We start from the raw sequence: 26,014 nt of genomic DNA on the forward strand, positions 1-26,014 counted from the left end.
GCTCGCGGAAGGGAGCTCGGCTTCAGGCTTGCTTCTCGGAGGTAAGGCTGTGGTGCTCACTCGAGGTATACGGGCTAAGCGTTGAGAAGGCATCCTTCTCCGTGGAGCGACGTGTGTGTGGACGTGGAAGGGGATGGCATTCCACCCTGCCTTGTTTCGCACAGGGAGGTCGGGGGGCTTGACCTCAGGGGGTCCAACCCCCGGGGCGTCAGCAAACCGCTTCCCCGTGTAGGACGTGAGGCGCCGGCCCGGGAGAGGCCGGCCCCACAGCCCGCGAGGTCGTGCCTCACGAAGCGCGCCCTTCCTCTCTCCTCACCGCTTCTCTCTTCGCACTCATCTTTCCCTGGGCGGACGTTTTCCGGCAGCACCGTGTTGCACGGCATCCAGGGCGGAGCTGTCTCCTTCGGTTGCCAGGCCCGGGCGTGTGTCGACCTTGACACCGCGAAGCCCGCTGGCGCCCCGGACGTGCTGGCGGCACCCGCCGGTCCCTGAAGTGGAGGCCCAAGCCGGCAGCGTGTGCGCGTCTTCCTCTGCCTCTGAGAGAAGGCATTGTGCTTTTGGGGAATGGGGAGGTGAAAGGGCCCCCTCCGGGAAGCGCGTTCCAGGAGCTGAGGGTTGGGTGCCTTGCTCCGTGCTTCTAGGTGCCAGAGCCGCTTCTCTCTTCCCGGGACGGAGTGGGGCTGGCTGGGCCAATGCGTCGTCCTGAAGCAATCCAGTGGCAGGGGCTCGGCGCTTCCCCGTCCGTTTCGGGCGAGCCTCCCAGCTCAGGGCGCCCCCAGAGAGTTTGGCCAGAAGGCCGGCGTCGCCTTCACGTCCTCACCGAGAGCCGGGTGTTCAGCTCGGTGCACTCCGAACGCAGGCTCAGGTGGGTTCGACTGAGGGCGGGCGCCCGGCTGAGGGAAGCGGGGCTGCTGTCAGAAGGCCTCCCGTGCCCTCACAACGAGTGTGTTTGCTCTGCTGTGGGTCCCGCGTCACGGTCGTGGCAGAAGCCGCTCCCGACGCCCTTGCAAAGGGCTTCGCTGAGGCCCAGGTCAGGGGCCTCCTTCTAGGACGGCGCCCGACCTGAGGCCCGGCACGCAGCCTCCCTGAGGCTTCCGCCACCCCCGCCGCGGCCAAGCTTTCTCTCGGGCGAAAGAGGCCTGCTCGCGGAAGGGAGCTCGGCTTCAGGCTTGCTTCTCGGAGGTAAGGCTGTGGTGCTCACTCGAGGTTTCCGGGCTAAGCGTTGAGAAGGCATCCTTCTCCGTGGAGCGACGTGTGTGTGTGGACGTGGACGGGGATGGCATTCCACCCTGCCCTGTTTCGCACAGGGAGGTCGGGGGGCTTGACCTCAGGGGGTCCAACCCCCGGCGCGTCAGCAAACCGCTTCCCCGTGTAGGACGTGAGGCGCCGGCCCGGGAGAGGCCGGCCACAGCCCGCGAGCTCGTGCCTCACGAAGCGCGCCCTTCCTCTCTCCTCCCCGCTTCTCTCTTCGCACTCATCTTTCCCTGGGCGGACGTTTTCCCGGCAGCACCGTGTTGCACGGAATCCAGGGCGGAGCTGTCTCCTTCGGTTGCCAGGCCCGGGCGTGTGTCGACCTTGACACCACGAAGCCCGCTGTTGCCCCGGACGTGCTGGCGGCACCCGCCGGTCCCTGGATTGGGGCCGAAGCCGGCAGCGTGTGCGCATCTTCCTCCGCCTCTGAGAGAAGGTGTTGTGCTTTTGGGGAATGGGGAGGTGAAAGGGCCCCCTCCGGGAAGCGCGTTCCAAGAGCTGAGGGTTGGGTGCCTTGCTCCGTGCTTCTAGGTGCCAGAGCCGCTTCTCTCTTCCCGGGACGGAGTGGGGCTGGCTGGGCCAATGCGTCGTCCTGAAGCAATCCCGTGGCAGGGGCTCGGCGCTTCCCCCGTCCGTTTCGGGCAAGCCTCCCAGCTCAGGGCGCCCCCAGAGAGTTTGGCCGGCAGGCCGGCGTCGCCGTCACGACCTCGCCGAGAGCCGGGTGTTCAGCGCGGTGCACTACGAACGCAGGCTCCGGTGGGTTCGACTGAGGGCGGGCGCCCGGCTGAGGGAAGCGGGGCTGCCGTCAGAAGGCCTCCCGTGCCCTCACAACGAGTGTGTTTGCTCTGCTGTGGGTCCCGTGTCACGGTCGTGGCACGAGCCGCTCCCGACGCCCTTGCGAAGGGCTTCGCTGAGGCCCAGGTCGGGGGCCTCCTTCTAGGACGGCCCCCGATCTGAGGCCCGGCACGCAGCCTCCCTGAGGCTTCCGCCACCCCCGCCGTGGCCAAGCTTTCTCTCTTGGCGAAAGAGGCCTGCTCGCGGAAGGGAGCTCGGCTTCAGGCTTGCTTCTCGGAGGTAAGGCTGTGGTGCTCACTCGAGGATTCCGGGCTAAGCGTTGAGAAGGCATCCTTCTCCGTGGAGCGACGTGTGTGTGGACGTGGACGGGGATGGCATTCCACCCTGCCCTGTTTCGCACAGGGAGGTCGGGGGGCTTGACCTCAGGGGGTCCAACCCCCGGCGCGTCAGCAAACCGCTTCCCCGTATAGGACGTGAGGCGCCGGCCCGGGAGAGGCCGGCCCCACAGGCCGCGAGCTCGTGCCTCACGAAGCGCGCCCTGGCTCTCTCCTCCCCGCTTCTCTCTTCGCACTCATCTTTCCCTGGGCGGACATTTTCCCGGCAGCACGTGTTGCACGGAATCCATGGCGGAGCTGTCTCGTTCGGTTGCCAGGCCCGGGCGTGTGTCGACCTTGACACCGCGAAGCCCGCTGTCGTCCCTGACGTGCTGGCGGCACCCGCCGGTCCCTGGAGTGGAGGCCCAAGCCGGCAGCGTGTGCGCGTCTTCCTCCGCCTCTGAGAGAAGGTGTTGTGCTTTCGGGGAATTGGGAGGTGAAAGGGCCCTTTCCGGGAACCGCGTTCCAAGAGCTGAGGGTTGGGTGCCTTGCTCCGTGCTTCTAGGTGCCAGAGCCGCTTCTCTCTTCCCGGGACGGAGTGGGGCTGGCTGGGCCAATGCGTCGTCCTGAAGCAATCCCGTGGCAGGGGCTCGGCGCTTCCCCCGTCCGTTTCGGGCGAGCCTCCCAGCTCAGGGCGCCCCCAGAGAGTTTGGCCTGCAGGCCGGCGTCGCCGTCACGACCTCGCCGAGAGCCGGGTGTTCAGCTCGGTGCACTCCGAACGCGGGCTCCGGTGGGTTCGACTGAGGGCGGGCGCCCGGCTGAGGGAAGCGGCGCTGCTGTCAGAAGGCCTCCCGTGCCCTCACAACGAGTGTGTTTGCTCTGCTGTGGGTCCCGCGTAACGGTCGTGGCAGGAGCCGCTCCCGACGCCCTTGCGAAGGGCTTCGCTGAGGCCCAGGTCGGGGGCCTCCTTCTAGGACGGCGCCCGACCTGAGGCCCGGCACGCAGCCTCCCTGAGGCTTCCGCCACCCCAGTCGCGGCCAAGCTTTCTCTCGGGCGGAAGAGGCCTGCTCGCGGAAGGGAGCTCGGCTTCAGGCTTGCTTCTCGGAGGTAAGGCTGTGGTGCACACTCGAGGTTTCCGGGCTAAGCGTTGAGAAGGCATCCTTCTCCGTGGAGCGACGTGTGTGTGTGGACGTGGACGGGGATGGCATTCCACCCTGCCCTGTTTCGCACAGGGAGGTCGGGGGGCTTGACCTCAGGGGGTCCAACCCCCGGGGCGTCAGCAAACCGCTTCCCCGTGTAGGACGTGAGGCGCCGGCCCGGGAGAGGCCGGCCCCACAGCCCGCGAGGTCGTGCCTCACGAAGCGCGCCCTTCCTCTCTCCTCACCGCTTCTCTCTTCGCACTCATCTTTCCCTGGGCGGACGTTTTCCGGCAGCACCGTGTTGCACGGCATCCAGGGCGGAGCTGTCTCCTTCGGTTGCCAGGCCCGGGCGTGTGTCGACCTTGACACCGCGAAGCCCGCTGGCGCCCCGGACGTGCTGGCGGCACCCGCCGGTCCCTGAAGTGGAGGCCCAAGCCGGCAGCGTGTGCGCGTCTTCCTCTGCCTCTGAGAGAAGGCGTTGTGCTTTTGGGGAATGGGGAGGTGAAAGGGCCCCCTCCGGGAAGCGCGTTCCAGGAGCTGAGGGTTGGGTGCCTTGCTCCGTGCTTCTAGGTGCCAGAGCCGCTTCTCTCTTCCCGGGACGGAGTGGGGCTGGCTGGGCCAATGCGTCGTCCTGAAGCAATCCAGTGGCAGGGGCTCGGCGCTTCCCCGTCCGTTTCGGGCGAGCCTCCCAGCTCAGGGCGCCCCCAGAGAGTTTGGCCAGAAGGCCGGCGTCGCCTTCACGTCCTCACCGAGAGCCGGGTGTTCAGCTCGGTGCACTCCGAACGCAGGCTCAGGTGGGTTCGACTGAGGGCGGGCGCCCGGCTGAGGGAAGCGGGGCTGCTGTCAGAAGGCCTCCCGTGCCCTCACAACGAGTGTGTTTGCTCTGCTGTGGGTCCCGCGTCACGGTCGTGGCAGAAGCCGCTCCCGACGCCCTTGCAAAGGGCTTCGCTGAGGCCCAGGTCAGGGGCCTCCTTCTAGGACGGCGCCCGACCTGAGGCCCGGCACGCAGCCTCCCTGAGGCTTCCGCCACCCCCGCCGCGGCCAAGCTTTCTCTCGGGCGAAAGAGGCCTGCTCGCGGAAGGGAGCTCGGCTTCAGGCTTGCTTCTCGGAGGTAAGGCTGTGGTGCTCACTCGAGGATTCCGGGCTAAGCGTTGAGAAGTCATCCTTCTCCGTGGAGCGACGTGTGTGTGGACGTGGACGGGGATGGCATTCCACCCTGCCCTGTTTCGCACAGGGAGGTCGGGGGGCTTGACCTCAGGGGGTCCAACCCCCGGCGCGTCAGCAAACCGCTTCCCCGTATAGGACGTGAGGCGCCGGCCCGGGAGAGGCCGGCCCCACAGGCCGCGAGCTTGTGCCTCACGAAGCGCGCCCTGCCTCTCTCCTCCCCGCTTCTCTCTTCGCACTCATCTTTCCCTGGGCGGACATTTTCCCGGCAGCACGTGTTGCACGGAATCCATGGCGGAGCTGTCTCGTTCGGTTGCCAGGCCCGGGCGTGTGTCGACCTTGACACCGCGAAGCCCGCTGTCGTCCCTGACGTGCTGGCGGCACCCGCCGGTCCCTGGAGTGGAGGCCCAAGCCGGCAGCGTGTGCGCGTCTTCCTCCGCCTCTGAGAGAAGGTGTTGTGCTTTCGGGGAATTGGGAGGTGAAAGGGCCCTTTCCGGGAACCGCGTTCCAAGAGCTGAGGGTTGGGTGCCTTGCTCCGTGCTTCTAGGTGCCAGAGCCGCTTCTCTCTTCCCGGGACGGAGTGGGGCTGGCTGGGCCAATGCGTCGTCCTCAAGCAATCCCGTGGCAGGGGCTCGGCGCTTCCCCCGTCCGTTTCGGGCGAGCCTCCCAGCTCAGGGCGCCCCCAGAGAGTTTGGCCTGCAGGCCGGCGTCGCCGTCACGACCTCGCCGAGAGCCGGGTGTTCAGCTCGGTGCACTCTGAACACAGGCTCCGGTGGGTTCGACTGAGGGCGGGCGCCCGGCTGAGGGAAGCGGGGCTGCTGTCAGAAGGCCTCCCGTGCCCTCACAACGAGTGTGTTTGCTCTGCTGTGGGTCCCGCGTCACGGTCGTGGCACGAGCCGCTCCCGACGCCCTTGCGAAGGGCTTCGCTGAGGCCCAGGTCGGGGGCCTCCTTCTAGGACGGCCCCCGACCTGAGGCCCGGCACGCAGCCTCCCTGAGGCTTCCGCCACCCCCACCGCGGCCAAGCTTTCTCTCGGGCAAAAGAGGCCTGCTCGCGGAAGGGAGCTCGGCTTCAGGCTTGCTTCTCGGAGGTAAGGCTGTGGTGCTCACTCGAGGTATACGGGCTAAGCGTTGAGAAGGCATCCTTCTCCGTGGAGCGACGTGTGTGTGGACGTGGAAGGGGATGGCATTCCACCCTGCCTTGTTTCGCACAGGGAGGTCGGGGGGCTTGACCTCAGGGGGTCCAACCCCCGGCGCGTCAGCAAACCGCTTCCCCGTGTAGGACGTGAGGCGCCGGCCCGGGAGAGGCCGGCCCCACACCCCGGGCGCTCGGGCCTCACGAAGCACGCCCTACCTCTCTCCTCCCCGCTTCTCTCTTCGCACTCATCTTTCCCTGGGCGCACGTTTTCCCGGCAGCACCGTGTTGCACGGAATCCAGGGCGGAGCTGTCTCCTTCGGTTGCCAGGCCCGGGCGTGTGTCGACCTTGACACCACGAAGCCCGCTGTTGCCCCGGACGTGCTGGCGGCACCCGCCGGTCCCTGGATTGGAGGCCGAAGCCGGCAGCGTGTGCGCATCTTCCTCCGCCTCTGAGAGAAGGAGTTGTGCTTTCGGGGAATTGGGAGGTGAAAAGGCCCCCGCCGGGAAGCGCGTTCCAAGAGCTGAGGGTTGGGTGCCTTGCTCCGTGCTTCTAGGTGCCAGAGCCGCTTCTCTCTTCCCGGGACGGAGTGGGGCTGGCTGGGCCAATGCGTCGTCCTGAAGCAATCCCGTGGCAGGGGCTCGGCGCTTCCCCCGTCCGTTTCGGGCGAGCCTCCCAGCTCAGGGCGCCGCCAGAGAGTTTGGCCGGCAGGCCGGCGTCGCCGTCACGACCTCGCCGAGAGCCGGGTGTTCAGCTCGGTGCACTCCGAACGCAGGCTCCGGTGGGTTCGACTGAGGGCGGGCGCCCGGCTGAGGGAAGCGGGGCTGCTGTCAGAAGGCCTCCCGTGCCCTCACAACGAGTGTGTTTGCTCTGCTGTGGGTCCCGCGTCACGGTCGTGGCACGAGCCGCTCCCGACGCCCTTGCGAAGGGCTTCGCTGAGGCCCAGGTCGGGGGCCTCCTTCTAGGACGGCCCCCGACCTGAGGCCCAGCACGCAGCCTCCCTGAGGCTTCCGCCACCCCCGCCGCGGCCAAGCTTTCTCTCTGGGCGAAAGAGGCCTGCTTGCGGAAGGGAGCTCGGCTTCAGGCTTGCTTCTCGGAGGTAAGGCTGTCGTGCTCACTCGAGGTTTCCGGGCTAAGCGTTGCGAAGGCATCCTTCTCCGTGGAGCGACGTGTGTGTGGACGTGGAAGGGGATGGCATTCCACCCTGCCTTGTTTCGCACAGGGAGGTCGGGGGGCTTGACCTCAGGGGGTCCAACCCCCGGCGCGTCAGCAAACCGCTTCCCCGTGTAGGACGTGAGGCGCCGGCCCGAGAGAGGCCGGCCCCACAGCCCGCGAGCTCGTGCCTCACGAAGTGCGCCCTGCCTCTCTCCTCCCCGCTTCTCTCTTCGCACTCATCTTTCCCTGGGCGGACGTTTTCCCGGCAGCACCGTGTTGCACGGCATCCAGGGCTGAGCTTTCTCCTTCGGGTGCCAGGCCCGGGCGTGTGTCGACCTTGACACCGCGAAGCCCGCTGTCGCCCCGGACGTGCTGGCGGCACCCGCCGGTCCCTGGAGTGGAGGCCCAATCCGGCAGTGTGTGCGCGTCTTCCTCCGCCTCTGAGAGAAGGCGTTGTGCTTTCGGGGAATGGGGAGGTGAAAGGGCCCCCTCCGGGAAGCGCGTTCCAGGAGCTGAGGGTTGGGTGCCTTGCTCCGTGCTTCTAGGTGCCAGAGCCGCTTCTCTCTTCCCGGGACGGAGTGGGGCTGGCTGGCCCAATGCGTCGTCCTGAAGCAATCCCGTGGCAGGGGCTCGGCGCTTCCCCCGTCCGTTTCGGGCGAGCCTCCCAGCTCAGGGCGCCCCCAGAGAGTTTGGCCTGCAGGCCGGCGTCGCCGTCACGACCTCGCCGAGAGCCGGGTGTTCAGCTCGGTGCACTCCGAAAGCAGGCTCCGGTGGGTTCGACTGAGGGCGGGCGCCCGGCTGAGGGAAGCGGGGCTGCTGTCAGAAGGCCTCCCGTGCCCTCACAACGAGTGTATTTGCTCGGCTGTGGGTCCCGCGTCACGGTCGTGGCAGGACCCGCTCCCGACGCCCTTGCGAAGGGCTTCGCTGAGGCCCAGGTCGGGGGCCTCCTTCTAGGACGGCCCCCGACCTGAGGCCCGGCACGCAGCCTCCCTGAGGCTTCCGCCACCCCCGCCACGGCCAAGCTTTCTCTCTTGGCGAAAGAGGCCTGCTCGCGGAAGGGAGCTCGGCTTCAGGCTTGCTTCTCGGAGGTAAGGCTGTGGTGCTCACTCGAGGTTTCCGGGCTAAGCGTTGAAAAGGCATCCTTCTCCGTGGAGCGACGTGTGTGTGGACGTGGACGGGGATGGCATTCCACCCTGCCCTGTTTCGCACAGGGAGGTCGGGGGGCTTGACCTCAGGGGGTCCAACCCCCGGCGCGTCAGCAAACCGCTTCCCCGTGTAGGAGGTGAAGCGCCGGCCCGGGAGAGGCCGGCCCCACAGCCCACACGCTCGTGCCTCACGAAGCGCGCCCTTCCTCTCTCCTCCCCGCTTCTCTCTTCGCACTCATCTTTCCCTGGGCGGACGTTTTCCCGGCAGCACCGTGTTGCACGGCATCCAGGGCGGAGCTGTCTCCTTCGGGTGCCAGGCCCGGGCGTGTGTCAACCTTGACACCGCGAAGCCCGCTGTCGCCCCGGACGTGCTGGCGGCACCCGCCGGTCCCTGGAGTGGAGGCCCAAGCCGGCAGCGTGTGCGCGTCTTCCTCCGCCTCTGAGAGAAGGCGTTGTGCTCTCGGGGAATGGGGAGGTGAAAGGGCCCCCTCTGGGGAGCGCGTTCCAGGAGCTGAGGGTTGGGTGCCTTGCTCCGTGCTTCTAGGTGCCAGAGCCGCTTCTCTCTTCCCGGGACGGAGTTTGGCTGGCTGGGCCAATGCGTCGTCCTGAAGCAATCCCGTGGCAGGGGCTCGGCGCTTCCCCCGTCCGTTTCGGGCGAGCCTCCCAGCTCAGGGCGCCCCCAGAGAGTTTGTCCTGCAGGCCGGCGTCGCCGTCACGACCTCGCCGAGAGCCGGGTGTTGAGCTCAGTGCACTCCGAACGCAGGCGCCGTTGGGTTCGACTGAGGGCGGGCGCCCGGCTGAGGGAAGCGGGGCTGCTGTCAGAAGGCCTCCCGTGCCCTCACAACGAGTGTGTTTGCTCTGCTGTGGGTCCCGCGTCACGGTCATGGCAGGAGCCGCTCCCGATGCCCTTGCGAAGGGCTTCGCTGAGGCCCAGGTCGGGGGCCTCCTTCTAGGACGGCCCCCGATCTGAGGCCCGGCACGCAGCCTCCCTGAGGCTGCCGCCACCCCCGCCGCGGCCAAGCTTTCTCTCTGGGCGAAAGAGGCCTGCTTGCGGAAGGGAGCTCGGCTTCAGGCTTGCTTCTCGGAGGTAAGGCTGGGGTGCTCACTCGAGGTTTCCGGGCTAAGCGTTGAGAAGGCATCCTTCTCCGTGGAGCGACGTGTGTGTGGACGTGGACGGGGTTGGCATTCCACCCTGCCCTGTTTCGCACAGGGAGGTCGGGGGGCTTGACCTCAGGGGTCCAACCCCCGGCGCGTCAGCAAACCGCATCCCCGTGTAGGACGTGAGGCGCCGTCCCGGGAGAGGCCGGCCCCACAGCCCGAGCGCTCGTGCCTCACGAAGTGCGCCCTGCCTCTCTCCTCCCCGCTTCTCTCTTCGCACTCATCTTTCCCTGGGCGGACGTTTTCCCGGCAGCACCGTGTTGCACGGAATCCAGGGCGAAGCTGTCTCCTTCGGTTGCCAGGCCAGGGCGTGTGTCGACCTTGACACCGCGAAGCCCGCTGTCGCCCCGGACGTGCTGGTGGCACCCGCCGGTCCCTGGAGTGGAGGCCCAAGCCGGCAGTGTGTGCGCGACTTCCTCCGCCTCTGAGAGAAGGCGTTGTGCTTTCGGGGAATGGGGAGGTGAAAGGGCCCCCTCCGGGAAGCGCGTTCCAAGAGCTGAGGGTTGGGTGACTTGCTCCGTGCTTCTAGGTGCCAGAGCCGCTTCTCACTTCCCGGGACGGAGTGGGGCTGGCTGGGCCAATGCGTCGTCCTGCAGCACTCCCGTGGCAGGGGCTCGGCGCTTCCCCCGTCCTTTTCGGGCGAGCCTCCCAGCTCAGGGCGACGCCAGAGAGTTTGGCCTGCAGGCCCGCGTCGCCGTCACGACCTCGCCGAGAGCCGGGTGTTCAGCTCGGTGCACTCCGAACGCAGGCTCCGGTGGGTTCGACTGACGGTGGGCGCCCGGCTGATGGAAGCGGGGCTGCTGTCAGAAGGCCTCCCGTGCCCTCACAACGAGTGTGTTTGCTCTGCTGTGGGTCCCGCGTCACGGTCGTGGCAGGAGCCGCTCCCGACGCCCTTGCGAAGGGCTTCGCTGAGGCCCAGGTCGGGGGCCTCCTTCTAGGACGGCCCCCGACCTGAGGCCCGCCTCGAAGCCTCCCTGAAGCTTCCGCCACCCCCGCCGCGGCCAAGCTTTCTCTCGGGCGAAAGAGGCCTGCTCGCGGAAGGGAGCTCGGCTTCAGGCTTGCTTCTCGGAGGTAAGGCTGTGGTGCTCACTCGAGGTTTCCGGGCTAAGCGTTGAGAAGGCATCCTTCTCCATGGAGCGACGTGTGTGTGGACGTGGACGGGGATGGCATTCCACCCTGCCTTGTTTCGCACGGGGAGGTCGGGGGGCTTGACCTCAGGGGGTCCAACCCCCGGCGCGTCAGCAAACTGCTTCCCCGTGTAGGACATGAGGCGCCGGCCCGGGAGAGGCCGGCCCCACAGCCCGGGCGCTCGTGCCTCACGTAGCGCGCCCTGCCTCTTTCCTCCCCGCTTCTCTCTTCGCACTCATCTTTCCCTGGGCGGACGTTTTCCCGGCAGCACCGTGTTGCACGGCATCCAGGGCGGAGCTGTCTCCTTCGGTTGCCAGGCCCGGGCATGTGTCGACCTTGACACCACGAAGCCCGCTGTTGCCCCGGACGTGCTGGCGGCACCCGCCGGTCCCTGGATTGGAGGCCGAAGCCGGCAGCGTGTGCGCATCTTCCTCCGCCTCTGAGAGAAGGCGTTGTGCTTTCGGGGAATGGGGAGGTGAAAGGGCCCCCTCCGGGAAGCGCGTTCCAAGAGCTGAGGGTTGGGTGCCTTGCTCCGTGCTTCTAGGTGCCAGAGCCGCTTCTCTCTTCCCGGGACGGAGTGGGGCTGGCTGGGCCAATGCGTCGTCCTGAAGCAATCCCGTGGCAGGGGCTCGGCGCTTCCCCCGTCCGTTTCGGGCGAGCCTCCCAGCTCAGGGCGCCCCCAGAGAGTTTGGCCGGCAGGCCGGCGTCGCCGTCACGACCTCGCCGAGAGCCGGGTCTTCACCTCGGTGCACTCCGAACGCAGGCTCCGGTGGGTTCGACTGAGGGCGGGCGCCCGGCTGAGGGAAGCCGGGCTGCTGTCAGAAGGCCTCCCGTGCCCTCACAACGAGTGTGTTTGCTCTGCTGTGGGTGCCGCGTCACGGTCGTGGCACGAGCCGCTCCCGACGCCCTTGCGAAGGGCTTCGCTGAGGCCCATGTCGGGGGCCTCCTTCTAGGAAGGCCCCCGACCTGAGGCCCGGCACGCAGCCTCCCTGAGGCTTCCGCCACCCCAGCCGCGGCCAAGCTTTCTCTCGGGCGGAAGAGGCCTGCTCGCGGAAGGGAGCTCGGCTTCAGGCTGGCTTCTCGGAGGTAAGGCTGTGGTGCTCACTCGAGGTTTCCGGGCTAAGCGTTGAGAAGGCATCCTTCTCCGTGGAGCGACGTGTGTGTGTGGACGTGGACGGGGATGGCATTCCACCCTGCCCTGTTTCGCACAGGGAGGTCGGGGGGCTTGACCTCAGGGGGTCCAACCCCCGGCGCGTCAGCAAACCGCTTCCCCGTGTAGGACGTGATGCGCCGGCCCGGGAGAGGCCGGCCCCACAGCCCGCGAGGTCGTGCCTCACGAAGCGCGCCCTGCCTCACTCCTCCCCGCTTCTCTCTTCGCACTCATCTTTCCCTGGGCGGACGTTTTCCGGCAGCACCGTGTTGCACGGAATCCAGGGCGGAGCTGTCTCCTTCGGTTGCCAGGCCCGGGCGTGTGTCGACCTTGACACCGCGAAGCCCGCTGGCGCCCCGGACGTGCTGGCGGCACCCGCCGGTCCCTGGATTGGAGGCCGAAGCCGGCAGCGTGTGCGCATCTTCCTCCGCCTCTGAGAGAAGGCGTTGTGCTTTCGGGGTATGGGGAGGTGAAAGGGCCCCCTCCGGGAACCGCGTTCCAAGAGCTGAGGGTTGGGTGCCTTGCTCCGTGCTTCTAGGTGCCAGAGCCGCTTCTCTCTTCCCGGGACGGAGTGGGGCTGGCTGGGCCAATGCGTCGTCCTGAAGCAATTCCTTGGCAGGGGCTCGGCGCTTCCCCCGTCCGTTTCGGGCGAGCCTCCCAGCTCAGGGCGCCCCCAGAGATTTTGGCCGGCAGGCCGGCGTCGCCGTCACGACCTCGCTGAGAGCCGGGTTTTCAGCGCGGTGCACTACGAACGCAGGCTCCGGTGGGTTCGACTGAGGGAGGGCGCCCGGCTGAGGGAAGCGGGGCTGCTGTCAGAAGGCCTCCCGTGCCCTCACAACGAGTGTGTTTGCTCTGCTGTGGGTCCCGCGTCACGGTCGTGGCAGGAGCCGCTCCCGACGCCCTTGCGAAGGGCTTCGCTGAGGTCCAGGTCGGGGGCCTCCTTCTAGGACGGCGCCCGACCTGAGGCCCGGCACGCAGCCTCCCTGAGGCTGCCGCCACCCCCGCCGCGGCCAACCTTTCTCTCTGGGCGAAAGAGGCCTGCTTGCGGAAGGGAGCTCGGCTTCAGGCTTGCTTCTCGGAGGTAAGGCTGTGGTGCTCACTCGAGGTTTCCGGGCTAAGCGTTGAGAAGGCATCCTTCTCCGTGGAGCGACGTGTGTGTGGACATGGACGGGGTTGGCATTCCACCCTACCCTGTTTCGCACAGGGAGGTCGGGGGGCTTGACCTCAGGGGGTCCAACCCCCGGCGCGTCAGCAAACCGCTTTCCCGTGTAGGAGGTGATGCGCCGTCCGGGAGAGGCCGGCCGCACAGCCCGGGCAATCGTGCCTCACGAAGCGCGCCCTGCCTCTCTCCTCCCCGCTTCTCTCTTCGCACTCATCTTTCCCTGGGCGGACGTTTTCCCGGCAGCACCGTGTTGCACGGCATCCAGTGCTGAGCTGTCTCCTTCGGGTGCCAGGCCCGGGCGTGTGTCGACCTTGACACCGCGAAGCCCGTTGTTGCCCCGGACGTGCTGGCGGCACCCGCCGGTCCCTGGAGTGGAGGCCCAATCCGGCAGTGTGTGCGCGTCTTCCTCCGCCTCTGAGAGAAGGCGTTGTGCTTTCGGGGAATGGGGAGGTGAAAGGGCCCCCTCCGGGAAGCGCGTTCCAGGAGCTGAGGGTTGGGTGCCTTGCTCCGGGCTTCTAGGTGCCAGAGCCGCTTCTCTCTTCCCGGGACGGAGTGGGGCTGGCTGGCCCAATGCGTCGTCCTGAAGCAATCCCCTGGCAGGGGCTCGGCGCTTCCCCCGTCCGTTTCGGGCGAGCCTCCCAGCTCAGGGCGCCCCCAGAGAGTTTGGCCTGCAGGCCGGAGTCACCGTCACGACCCCGCCGAGAGCCGGGTCTTCAGCTCGGTGCACTCCGAACGCAGGCTCTGGTGGGTTCGACTGAGGGCGGGCGCCCGGCTGAGGGAAGCGGGGCTGCTGTCAGAAGGCCTCCCGTGCCCTCACAACGAGTGTATTTGCTCGGCTGTGGGTCCCGCGTCACGGTCGTGGCAGGAGCCGCTCCCGACGCCCTTGCGAAGGGCTTCGCTGAGGCCCATGGCGGGGGCCTCCTTCTAGGACGGCCCCCGACCTGAGGCCCGGCACGCAGCCTCCCTGAGGCTTCCGCCACCCCCGCCACGGCCAGGTTTGTCTCTTGGCGAAAGAGGCCTGCTCGCGGAAGGGAGCTCGGCTTCAGGCTTGCTTCTCGGAGGTAAGGCTGTGGTGCTCACTCGAGGTTTCCGGGCTAAGCGTTGAGAAGGCATCCTTCTCCGTGGAGCGACGTGTGTGTGGACGTGGAAGGGGATGGCATTCCACTCTGCCCTGTTTCGCACAGGGAGGTCGGGGGGCTTGACCTCAGGGGGTCCAACCCCCGCCGCGACAGCAAACCGCTTCCCCGTGTAGGACGTGAGGCGCCGGCCCGGGAGAGGCCGGCCACAGTCTGCGAGCTCGTGCCTCACGAAGCGTGCCCTTCCTCTCTCCTCCCCGCTTCTCTCTTCGCACTCATCTTTCCCTGGGCAGACGTTTTCCCGGCAGCACCGTGTTGCACGGAATCCAGGGCGGAGCTGTCTCCTTCGGTTGCCAGGCCCGGGCGTGTGTCGACCTTGACACCACGAAGCCCGCTGTTGCCCCGGACGTGCTGGTGGCACCCGCCGGTCCCTGGATTGGAGGCCGAAGCCGGCAGCGTGTGCGCATCTTCCTCCGCCTCTGAGAGAAGGCGTTGTGCTTTCGGGGTATGGGGAGGTGAAAGGGCCCCCTCCGGGAACCGCGTTCCAAGAGCTGAGGGTTGGGTGCCTTGCTCCGTGCTTCTAGGTGCCAGAGCCGCTTCTCTCTTCCCGGGACGGAGTGGGGCTGGCTGGGCCAATGCGTCGTCCTGAAGCAATTCCTTGGCAGGGGCTCGGCGCTTCCCCCGTCCGTTTCGGGCGAGCCTCCCAGCTCAGGGCGCCCCCAGAGATTTTGGCCGGCAGGCCGGCGTCGCCGTCACGACCTCGCCGAGAGCCGGGTTTTCAGCGCGGTGCACTACGAACGCAGGCTCCGGTGGGTTCGACTGAGGGCGGGCGCCCGGCTGAGGGAAGCGGGGCTGCTGTCAGAAGGCCTCCCGTGCCCTCACAACGAGTGTGTTTGCTCTGCTGTGGGTCCCGCGTCACGGTCGTGGCAGGAGCCGCTCCCGACGCCCTTGCGAAGGGCTTCGCTGAGGTCCAGGTCGGGGGCCTCCTTCTAGGACGGCGCCCGACCTGAGGCCCGGCACGCAGCCTCCCTGAGGCTGCCGCCACCCCCGCCGCGGCCAACCTTTCTCTCTGGGCGAAAGAGGCCTGCTTGCGGAAGGGAGCTCGGCTTCAGGCTTGCTTCTCGGAGGTAAGGCTGTCGTGCTCACTCGAGGTTTCCGGGCTAAGCGTTGAGAAGGCATCCTTCTCCGTGGAGCGACGTGTGTGTGGACATGGACGGGGTTGGCATTCCACCCTACCCTGTTTCGCACAGGGAGGTCGGGGGGCTTGACCTCAGGGGGTCCAACCCCCGGCGCGTCAGCAAACCGCTTTCCCGTGTAGGAGGTGATGCGCCGTCCGGGAGAGGCCGGCCGCACAGCCCGGGCAATCGTGCCTCACGAAGCGCGCCCTGCCTCTCTCCTCCCCGCTTCTCTCTTCGCACTCATCTTTCCCTGGGCGGACGTTTTCCCGGCAGCACCGTGTTGCACGGCATCCAGTGCTGAGCTGTCTCCTTCGGGTGCCAGGCCCGGGCGTGTGTCGACCTTGACACCGCGAAGCCCGTTGTTGCCCCGGACGTGCTGGCGGCACCCGCCGGTCCCTGGAGTGGAGGCCCAATCCGGCAGTGTGTGCGCGTCTTCCTCCGCCTCTGAGAGAAGGCGTTGTGCTTTCGGGGAATGGGGAGGTGAAAGGGCCCCCTCCGGGAAGCGCGTTCCAGGAGCTGAGGGTTGGGTGCCTTGCTCCGGGCTTCTAGGTGCCAGAGCCGCTTCTCTCTTCCCGGGACGGAGTGGGGCTGGCTGGCCCAATGCGTCGTCCTGAAGCAATCCCCTGGCAGGGGCTCGGCGCTTCCCCCGTCCGTTTCGGGCGAGCCTCCCAGCTCAGGGCGCCCCCAGAGAGTTTGGCCTGCAGGCCGGCGTCACCGTCACGACCCCGCCGAGAGCCGGGTCTTCAGCTCGGTGCACTCCGAACGCAGGCTCTGGTGGGTTCGACTGAGGGCGGGCGCCCGGCTGAGGGAAGCGGGGCTGCTGTCAGAAGGCCTCCCGTGCCCTCACAACGAGTGTATTTGCTCGGCTGTGGGTCCCGCGTCACGGTCGTGGCAGGAGCCGCTCCCGACGCCCTTGCGAAGGGCTTCGCTGAGGCCCATGGCGGGGGCCTCCTTCTAGGACGGCCCCCGACCTGAGGCCCGGCACGCAGCCTCCCTGAGGCTTCCGCCACCCCCGCCACGGCCAGGTTTGTCTCTTGGCGAAAGAGGCCTGCTCGCGGAAGGGAGCTCGGCTTCAGGCTTGCTTCTCGGAGGTAAGGCTGTGGTGCTCACTCGAGGTTTCCGGGCTAAGCGTTGAGAAGGCATCCTTCTCCGTGGAGCGACGTGTGTGTGGACGTGGAAGGGGATGGCATTCCACTCTGCCCTGTTTCGCACAGGGAGGTCGGGGGGCTTGACCTCAGGGGGTCCAACCCCCGCCGCGACAGCAAACCGCTTCCCCGTGTAGGACGTGAGGCGCCGGCCCGGGAGAGGCCGGCCACAGTCTGCGAGCTCGTGCCTCACGAAGCGTGCCCTTCCTCTCTCCTCCCCGCTTCTCTCTTCGCACTCATCTTTCCCTGGGCAGACGTTTTCCCGGCAGCACCGTGTTGCACGGAATCCAGGGCGGAGCTGTCTCCTTCGGTTGCCAGGCCCGGGCGTGTGTCGACCTTGACACCACGAAGCCCGCTGTTGCCCCGGACGTGCTGGTGGCACCCGCCGGTCCCTGGATTGGAGGCCGAAGCCGGCAGCGTGTGCGCATCTTCCTCCGCCTCTGAGAGAAGGCGTTGTGCTTTCGGGGTATGGGGAGGTGAAAGGGCCCCCTCCGGGAACCGCGTTCCAAGAGCTGAGGGTTGGGTGCCTTGCTCCGTGCTTCTAGGTGCCAGAGCCGCTTCTCTCTTCCCGGGACGGAGTGGGGCTGGCTGGGCCAATGCGTCGTCCTGAAGCAATTCCTTGGCAGGGGCTCGGCGCTTCCCCCGTCCGTTTCGGGCGAGCCTCCCAGCTCAGGGCGCCCCCAGAGATTTTGGCCGGCAGGCCGGCGTCGCCGTCACGACCTCGCCGAGAGCCGGGTTTTCAGCGCGGTGCACTACGAACGCAGGCTCCGGTGGGTTCGACTGAGGGAGGGCGCCCGGCTGAGGGAAGCGGGGCTGCTGTCAGAAGGCCTCCCGTGCCCTCACAACGAGTGTGTTTGCTCTGCTGTGGGTCCCGCGTCACGGTCGTGGCAGGAGCCGCTCCCGACGCCCTTGCGAAGGGCTTCGCTGAGGTCCAGGTCGGGGGCCTCCTTCTAGGACGGCGCCCGACCTGAGGCCCGGCACGCAGCCTCCCTGAGGCTGCCGCCACCCCCGCCGCGGCCAACCTTTCTCTCTGGGCGAAAGAGGCCTGCTTGCGGAAGGGAGCTCGGCTTCAGGCTTGCTTCTCGGAGGTAAGGCTGTCGTGCTCACTCGAGGTTTCCGGGCTAAGCGTTGAGAAGGCATCCTTCTCCGTGGAGCGACGTGTGTGTGGACATGGACGGGGTTGGCATTCCACCCTACCCTGTTTCGCACAGGGAGGTCGGGGGGCTTGACCTCAGGGGGTCCAACCCCCGGCGCGTCAGCAAACCGCTTTCCCGTGTAGGAGGTGATGCGCCGTCCGGGAGAGGCCGGCCGCACAGCCCGGGCAATCGTGCCTCACGAAGCGCGCCCTGCCTCTCTCCTCCCCGCTTCTCTCTTCGCACTCATCTTTCCCTGGGCGGACGTTTTCCCGGCAGCACCGTGTTGCACGGCATCCAGTGCTGAGCTGTCTCCTTCGGGTGCCAGGCCCGGGCGTGTGTCGACCTTGACACCGCGAAGCCCGTTGTTGCCCCGGACGTGCTGGCGGCACCCGCCGGTCCCTGGAGTGGAGGCCCAATCCGGCAGTGTGTGCGCGTCTTCCTCCGCCTCTGAGAGAAGGCGTTGTGCTTTCGGGGAATGGGGAGGTGAAAGGGCCCCCTCCGGGAAGCGCGTTCCAGGAGCTGAGGGTTGGGTGCCTTGCTCCGGGCTTCTAGGTGCCAGAGCCGCTTCTCTCTTCCCGGGACGGAGTGGGGCTGGCTGGCCCAATGCGTCGTCCTGAAGCAATCCCCTGGCAGGGGCTCGGCGCTTCCCCCGTCCGTTTCGGGCGAGCCTCCCAGCTCAGGGCGCCCCCAGAGAGTTTGGCCTGCAGGCCGGAGTCACCGTCACGACCCCGCCGAGAGCCGGGTCTTCAGCTCGGTGCACTCCGAACGCAGGCTCTGGTGGGTTCGACTGAGGGCGGGCGCCCGGCTGAGGGAAGCGGGGCTGCTGTCAGAAGGCCTCCCGTGCCCTCACAACGAGTGTATTTGCTCGGCTGTGGGTCCCGCGTCACGGTCGTGGCAGGAGCCGCTCCCGACGCCCTTGCGAAGGGCTTCGCTGAGGCCCATGGCGGGGGCCTCCTTCTAGGACGCCCCCGACCTGAGGCCCGGCACGCAGCCTCCCTGAGGCTTCCGCCACCCCCGCCACGGCCAGGTTTGTCTCTTGGCGAAAGAGGCCTGCTCGCGGAAGGGAGCTCGGCTTCAGGCTTGCTTCTCGGAGGTAAGGCTGTGGTGCTCACTCGAGGTTTCCGGGCTAAGCGTTGAGAAGGCATCCTTCTCCGTGGAGCGACGTGTGTGTGGACGTGGAAGGGGATGGCATTCCACTCTGCCCTGTTTCGCACAGGGAGGTCGGGGGGCTTGACCTCAGGGGGTCCAACCCCCGCCGCGACAACAAACCGCTTCCCCGTGTAGGACGTGAGGCGCCGGCCCGGGAGAGGCCGGCCACAGTCTGCGAGCTCGTGCCTCACGAAGCGTGCCCTTCCTCTCTCCTCCCCGCTTCTCTCTTCGCACTCATCTTTCCCTGGGCAGACGTTTTCCCGGCAGCACCGTGTTGCACGGAATCCAGGGCGGAGCTGTCTCCTTCGGTTGCCAGGCCCGGGCGTGTGTCGACCTTGACACCACGAAGCCCGCTGTTGCCCCGGACGTGCTGGTGGCACCCGACGGTCCCTGGATTGGAGGCCGAAGCCGGCAGCGTGTGTGCATCTTCCTCCGCCTCTGAGAGAAGGCGTTGTGCTTTCGGGGTATGGTGAGGTGAAAGGGCCCCCTCCGGGAACCGCGTTCCAAGAGCTGAGGGTTGGGTGCCTTGCTCCGTGCTTCTAGGTGCCAGAGCCGCTTCTCTCTTCCCGGGACGGAGTGGGGCTGGCTGGGCCAATGCGTCGTCCTGAAGCAATCCCGTGGCAGGGGCTCGGCGCTTCCCCCGTCCGTTTCGGGCGAGCCTCCCAGCTCAGGGCGCCCCCAGAGAGTTTGGCCGGCAGGCCGGCGTCGCCGTCACGACCTCGCCGAGAGCCGGGTGTTCAGCGCGGTGCACTCCGAACGCAGGCTCCGGTGGGTTCGACTGAGGGCGGGCGCCCGGCTGAGGGAAGCGGGGCTGCTGTCAGAAGGCCTCCTGTGCCCTCACAACGAGTGTGTTTGCTCTGCTGTGGGTCCCGCGTCACGGTCGTGGCAGGAGCCGCTCCCGACGCCCTTGCGAAGGGCTTCGCTGAGGCCCAGGTCGGGGGCCTCCTTCTAGGACGGCCCCCGACCTGAGGCCCGGCACGCAGCCTCCCTGAGGCTTCCGCCACCCCCGCCGCGGCCAAGCTTTCTCTCGGGCAAAAGAGGCCTGCTCGCGGAAGGGAGCTCGGCTTCAGGCTTGCTTCTCGGAGGTAAGGCTGTGGTGCTCACTCGAGGTTTCCGGGCTAAGCGTTGAGAAGGCATCCTTCTCCGTGGAGCGACGTGTGTGTGGACGTGGAAGGGGATGGCATTCCACCCTGCCTTGTTTCGCACAGGGAGGTCGGGGGGCTTGACCTCAGGGGGTCCAACCCCCGGCGCGTCAGCAAACCGCTTCCCCGTGTAGGACGTGAGGCGCCGGCCCGGGAGAGGCCGGCCCCACAGCCCGGGCGCTCGTGCCTCTCGAAGCACGCCCTACCTCTCTCCTCCCCGCTTCTCTCTTCGCACTCATCTTTCCCTGGGCGCACGTTTTCCCGGCAGCACCGTGTTGCACGGAATCCAGGGCGGAGCTGTCTCCTTCGGTTGCCAGGCCCGGGCGTGTGTCGACCTTGACACCACGAAGCCCGCTGTCGCCCCGGACGTGCTGGCGGCACCCGCCGGTCCCTGGATTGGAGGCCGAAGCCGGCAGCGTGTGCGCATCTTCCTCCGCCTCTGAGAGAAGGCGTTGTGCTTTCGGGGAATGGGGAGGTGAAAGGGCCCCCTCCGGGAAGCGCGTTCCAAGAGCTGAGGGTTGGGTGCCTTGCTCCGTGCTTCTAGGTGCCAGAGCCGCTTCTCTCTTCCCGGGACGGAGTGGGGCTGGCTGGGCCAATGCGTCGTCCTGAAGCAATCCCGTGGCAGGGCCTCGGCGCTTCCCCCGTCCGTTTCGGGCGAGCCTCCCAGCTCAGGGCGCCCCCAGAGAGTTTGGCCGGCAGGCCGGCGTCGCCGTCACGACCTCGCCGAGAGCCGGGTGTTCAGCTAGGTTCACTCCGAACGCAGGCTCCGGCGGGTTCGACTGAGGGCGGGCGCCCGGCTGAGGGAAGCGGGGCTGCTGTCAGAAGGCCTCCCGTGCCCTCACAACGAGTGTGTTTGCTCTGCTGTGGGTCCCGCGTCACGGTCGTGGCAGGAGCCGCTCCCGACGCCCTTGCGAAGGGCTTCGCTGAGGCCCAGGTCGGGGGCCTCCTTCTAGGACGGCCCCCGACCTGAGGCCCGGCACGCAGCCTCCCTGAGGCTTCCGCCACCCCCGCCGCGGCCAAGCTTTCTCTCTGGGCGAAAGAGGCCTGCTTGCGGAAGGGAGCTCGGCTTCAGGCTTGCTTCTCGGAGGTAAGGCTGTCATGCTCACTCGAGGTTTCCGGGCTAAGCGTTGAGAAGGCATCCTTCTCCGTGGAGCGACGTGTGTGTGGACGTGGAAGGGGATGGCATTCCACTCTGCCCTGTTTCGCACAGGGAGGTCGGGGGGCTTGACCTCAGGGGGTCCAACCCCCGCCGCGACAGCAAACCGCTTCCCCGTGTAGGACGTGAGGCGCCGGCCCGGGAGAGGCCGGCCACAGCCCGCGAGCTCGTGCCTCACGAAGCGCGCCCTTCCTCTCTCCTCCCCGCTTCTCTCTTCGCACTCATCTTTCCCTGGGCAGACGTTTTCCCGGCAGCACCGTGTTGCACGGAATCCAGGGCGGAGCTGTCTCCTTCGGTTGCCAGGCCCGGGCGTGTGTCGACCTTGACACCACGAAGCCCGCTGTTGCCCCGGACGTGCTGGTGGCACCCGCCGGTCCCTGGATTGGAGGCCGAAGCCGGCAGCGTGTGCGCATCTTCCTCCGCCTCTGAGAGAAGGCTTTGTGCTTTCGGGGTATGGGGAGGTGAAAGGGCCCCCTCCGGGAACCGCGTTCCAAGAGCTGAGGGTTGGGTGCCTTGCTCCGTGCTTCTAGGTGCCAGAGCCGCTTCTCTCTTCCCGGGACGGAGTGGGGCTGGCTGGGCCAATGCGTCGTCCTGAAGCAATCCCGTGGCAGGGGCTCGGCGCTTCCCCCGTCCGTTTCGGGCGAGCCTCCCAGCTCAGGGCGCCCCCAGAGAGTTTGGCCGGCAGGCCGGCGTCGCCGTCACGACCTCGCCGAGAGCCGGGTGTTCAGCGCGGTGCACTCCGAACGCAGGCTCCGGTGGGTTCGACTGAGGGAGGGCGCCCGGCTGAGGGAAGCGGGGCTGCTGTCAGAAGGCCTCCCGTGCCCTCACAACGAGTGTGTTTGCTCTGCTGTGGGTCCCGCGTCACGGTCGTGGCAGGAGCCGCTCCCGACGCCCTTGCGAAGGGCTTCGCTGAAGTCCAGGTCGGGGGCCTCCTTCTAGGACGGCCCCCGACCTGAGGCCCGGCACGCAGCCTCCCTGAGGCTTCCGCCACCCCCGCCGCGGCCAAGCTTTCTCTCTGGGCGAAAGAGGCCTGCTTGCGGAAGGGAGCTCGGCTTCAGGCTTGCTTCTCGGAGGTAAGGCTGTGGTGCTCACTCGAGGTTTCCGGGCTAAGCGTTGAGAAGGCATCCTTCTCCGTGGAGCGACGTGTGTGTGTGGACGTGGACGGGGATGGCATTCCACCCTGCCCTGTTTCGCACAGGGAGGTCGGGGGGCTTGACCTCAGGGGGTCCAACCCCCGGCGCGTCAGCAAACTGCTTCCCCGTGTAGGAGGTGAGGCGCCGGCCCGGGAGAAGCCGGCCCCACAGCCCGCGCGCTCGTGCCTCACGAAGCGCGCCCTTCCTCTCTCCTCCCCGCTTCTCTCTTCGCACTCATCTTTCCCTGGGCGGACGTTTTCCCGGCAGCACCGTGTTGCACGGCATCCAGGGCGGAGCTGTCTCCTTCGGGTGCCAGGCCCGGGCGTGTGTCAACCTTGACACCGCGAAGCCCGCTGTCGCCCCGGACGTGCTGGCGGCACCCGCCGGTCCCTGGAGTGGAGGCCCAAGCCGGCAGCGTGTGCGCGTCTTCCTCCGCCTCTGAGAGAAGGCGTTGTGCTTTCGGGGAATGGGGAGGTGAAAGGGCCCCCTCCGGGAAGCGCGTTCCAGGAGCTGAGGGTTGGGTGCCTTGCTCCGTGCTTCTAGGTGCCAGAGCCGATTCTCTCTTCCCGGGACGGAGTTTGGCTGGCTGGGCCAATGCGTCGTCCTGAAGCAATCCCGTGGCAGGGGCTCGGCGCTTCCCCCGCCCGTTTCGGGCGAGCCTCCCAGCTCAGGGCGCCCCCAGAGAGTTTGGCCTGCAGGCCGGCGTCGCCGTCATGACCTCGCCGAGAGCCGGGTCTTCAGCTCGGTGCACTCCGAACGCAGGCGCCGGTGGGTTCGACTGAGGGCGGACGCCCGGCTGAGGGATGCGGGGCTGCTGTCAGAAGGCCTCCCGTGCCCTCACAACGAGTGTGTTTGCTCTGCTGTGGGTCCCGCGTCACGGTCGTGGCACGAGCCGCTCCCGATGCCCTTGCGAAGGGCTTCGCTGAAGCCCAGGTCGGGGGCCTCCTTCTAGGACGGCCCCCGATCTGAGGCCTGGCACGCAGCCTCCCTGAGGCTGCCGCCACCCCCGCCGCGGCCAAGCTTTCTCTCTGGGCGAAAGAGGCCTGCTTGCGGAAGGGAGCTCGGCTTCAGGCTTGCTTCTCGGAGGTAAGGCTGGGGTGCTCACTCGAGGTTTCCGGGCTAAGCGTTGAGAAGGCATCCTTCTCCGTGGAGCGACGTGTGTGTGGACGTGGACGGGGTTGGCATTCCACCCTGCCCTGTTTCGCACAGGGAGGTCGGGGGGCTTGACCTCAGGGGGTCCAACCCCCGGCGCGTCAGCAAACCGCTTCCCCGTGTAGGACGTGAGGCGCCGGCCCGGGAGAGGCCGGCCCCACAGCCCGGGCGCTCGTGCCTCACGAAGCGCGCCCTGCCTCTCTCCTCCCCGCTTCTCTCTTCGCACTCATCTTTCCCTGGGCGGACGTTTTCCCGGCAGCACTGTGTTGCACGGCATCCAGGGCTGAGCTTTCTCCTTTGGGTGCCAGGCCCGGGCGTGTGTCGACCTTGACACCGCGAAGCCCGCTGTCGCCCCGGACGTGCTGGCGGCACCCGCCGGTCCCTGGAGTGGAGGCCCAAGCCGGCAGCGTGTGCGCGTCTTCCTCCGCCTCTGAGAGAAGGCGTTGTGCTTTCAGGGAATGGGGAGGTGAAAGGGCCCCCTCCGGGAAGCGCGTTCCAAGAGCTGAGGGTTGGGTGACTTGCTCCGTGCTTCTAGGTGCCAGAGCCGCTTCTCTCTTCCCGGGACGGAGTGGGGCTGGCTGGGCCAATGCGTCGTCCTGAAGCACTCCCGTGGCAGGGGCTCGGCGCTTCCCCCGCCCGTTTCGGGCGAGCCTCCCAGCTCAGGGCGCCCCCAGAGAGTTTGGCCTGCAGGCCGGCGTCGCCGTCACGACCTCGCCGAGAGCCGGGTGTTGAGCTCGGTGCACTCCGAACGCAGGCTCCGGTGGGTTCGACTGACGGCGGGCGCCCGGCTGATGGAAGCGGGGCTGCTGTCAGAAGGCCTCCCGTGCCCTCACAAGGAGTGTGTTTGCTCTGCTGTGGGTCCCGCGTAACGGTCGTGGCAGGAGCCGCTCCCGACGCCCTTGCAAAGGGCTTCGCTGAGGCCCAGGTCGGGGCCTTCTTCTAGGACGGCCCCCGACCTGAGGCCCGGCACGCAGCCTCCCTGAGGCTTCCGCACCCCCGCCGCGGCCAAGCTTTCTCTCGGGCGAAAGAGGCCTGCTCGCGGAAGGGAGCTCGGCTTCAGGCTTGCTTCTCGGAGGTAAGGCTGTGGTGCTCACTCGAGGTTTCCGTGCTAAGCGTTGAGAAGGCATCCTTCTCCGTGGAGCGACGTGTGTGTGGACGTGGACGGGGATGGCATTCCACCCTGCCCTGTTTCGCACAGGGAGGTCGGGGGGCTTGACCGCAGGGTGTCCAAACCCCGGCGCATCAGCAAACCGCTTCCCCGTGTAGGACGTGATGCGCCGGCCCGGGAGACACCGGCCACACAGCCCGGGCGCTCGTGCCTCACGAAGCGCGCCCTGCCTCTCTCCTCCCCGCTTCTCTCTTCGCACTCATCTTTCCCTGGGCGGACGTTTTCCCGGCAGCACCGGGTTGCACGGAATCCAGGGCGGAGCTGTCTCCTTCGTTTGCCAGGCCCGGGCGTGTGTCGACCTTGACACCGCGAAGCCCGCTGTCGCCCCGGACGTGCTGGCGGCACCCGGCGGTCCCTGGAGTGGAGGCCCAACCCGGCAGCGTGTGCGCGTCTTCCTCCGCCTCTGAGAGAAGGCTTTGTGCTTTCGGGGAATGGGGAGGTGAAAGGGCCCCCTCCGGGAAGCGCGTTCCAGTAGCTGAGGGTTGGGTGCCTTGCTCCGTGCTTCTAGGTTCCAGAGCCGCTTCTCTCTTCCCGGGACCGAGTGGGGCTGGCTGGGCCAATGCGTCGTCCTGAAGCAATCCCGTGGCAGGGCCTCGGCGCTTCCCCTGTCCGTTTCGGGCGAGCCTCCCAGCTCAGGGCACCCCCAGAGAGTTTGGCCTGCAGGCCGGCGTCGCCGTCACGACCTCGCCGAGAGCCGGGTCTTCAGCTCGGTGCACTCCGAACGCAGGCTCCGGTGGGTTCGACTGAGGGCGGGCGCCCGGCTGAGGGAAGCGGGGCTGCTGTCAGAAGGCCTCCCGTGCCCTCACAACGAGTGTGTTTGCTCTGCTGTGTGTCCCGCGTCACGGTCGTGGCACGAGCCGCTCCCGACGCCCTTGCGAAGGGCTTCGCTGAGGTCCACGTCGGGGGCCTCCTTTTAGGACGGCCCCCGACCTGAGGCCCGGCACGCAGCCTCCCTGAGGCTTCCGCCACCCCCGCCGCGGCCAAGCTTTCTCTCTGGGCGAAAGAGGCCTGCTTGCGGAAGGGAGCTCGGCTTCAGTCTTGCTTCTCGGAGGTAAGGCTGTCGTGCTCACTCGAGGTTTCCGGGCTAAGCGTTGCGAAGGCATCCTTCTCCGTGGAGCGACGTGTGTGTGGACGTGGAAGGGGATGGCATTCCACCCTGCCCTGTTTCGCACAGGGAGGTCGAGGGGCTTGACCTCAGGGGGTCCAACCCCCGGCGCGTCAGCAAACCGCTTCCCCGTGTAGGACGTGAGGCGACGGCCCGGGAGAGGCCGGCCACAGCCCGCGAGCTCGTGCCTCACGAAGCGCGCCCTTCCTCTCTCCTCCCCGCTTCTCTCTTCGCACTCATCTTTCCCTGGGCGGACGTTTTCCCGGCAGCACCGTGTTGCACGGAATCCAGGGCGGAGCTGTCTCCTTCGGTTGCCAGGCCCGGGCGTGTGTCGACCTTGACACCACGAAGCCCGCTGTTGCCCCGGACGTGCTGGCGGCACCCGCCGGTCCCTGGATTGGAGGCCGAAGCCGGCAGCGTGTGCGCATCTTCCTCCGCCTCTGAGAGAAGGAGTTGTGCTTTCGGGGAATTGGGAGGTGAAAAGGCCCCCGCCGGGAAGCGCGTTCCAAGAGCTGAGGGTTGGGTGCCTTGCTCCGTGCTTCTAGGTGCCAGAGCCGCTTCTCTCTTCCCGGGACGGAGTGGGGCTGGCTGGGCCAATGCGTCGTCCTGAAGCAATCCCGTGGCAGGGGCTCGGCGCTTCCCCCGTCCGTTTCGGGCGAGCCTCCCAGCTCAGGGCGCCGCCAGAGAGTTTGGCCGGCAGGCCGGCGTCGCCGTCACGACCTCGCCGAGAGCCGGGTGTTCAGCTCGGTGCACTCCGAACGCAGGCTCCGGTGGGTTCG

This window comes from Martes martes, assembly GCF_963455335.1.
Source record: "Martes martes genome assembly, chromosome: 2".
In the NCBI taxonomy this organism is placed as follows: domain Eukaryota; kingdom Metazoa; phylum Chordata; class Mammalia; order Carnivora; family Mustelidae; genus Martes; species Martes martes.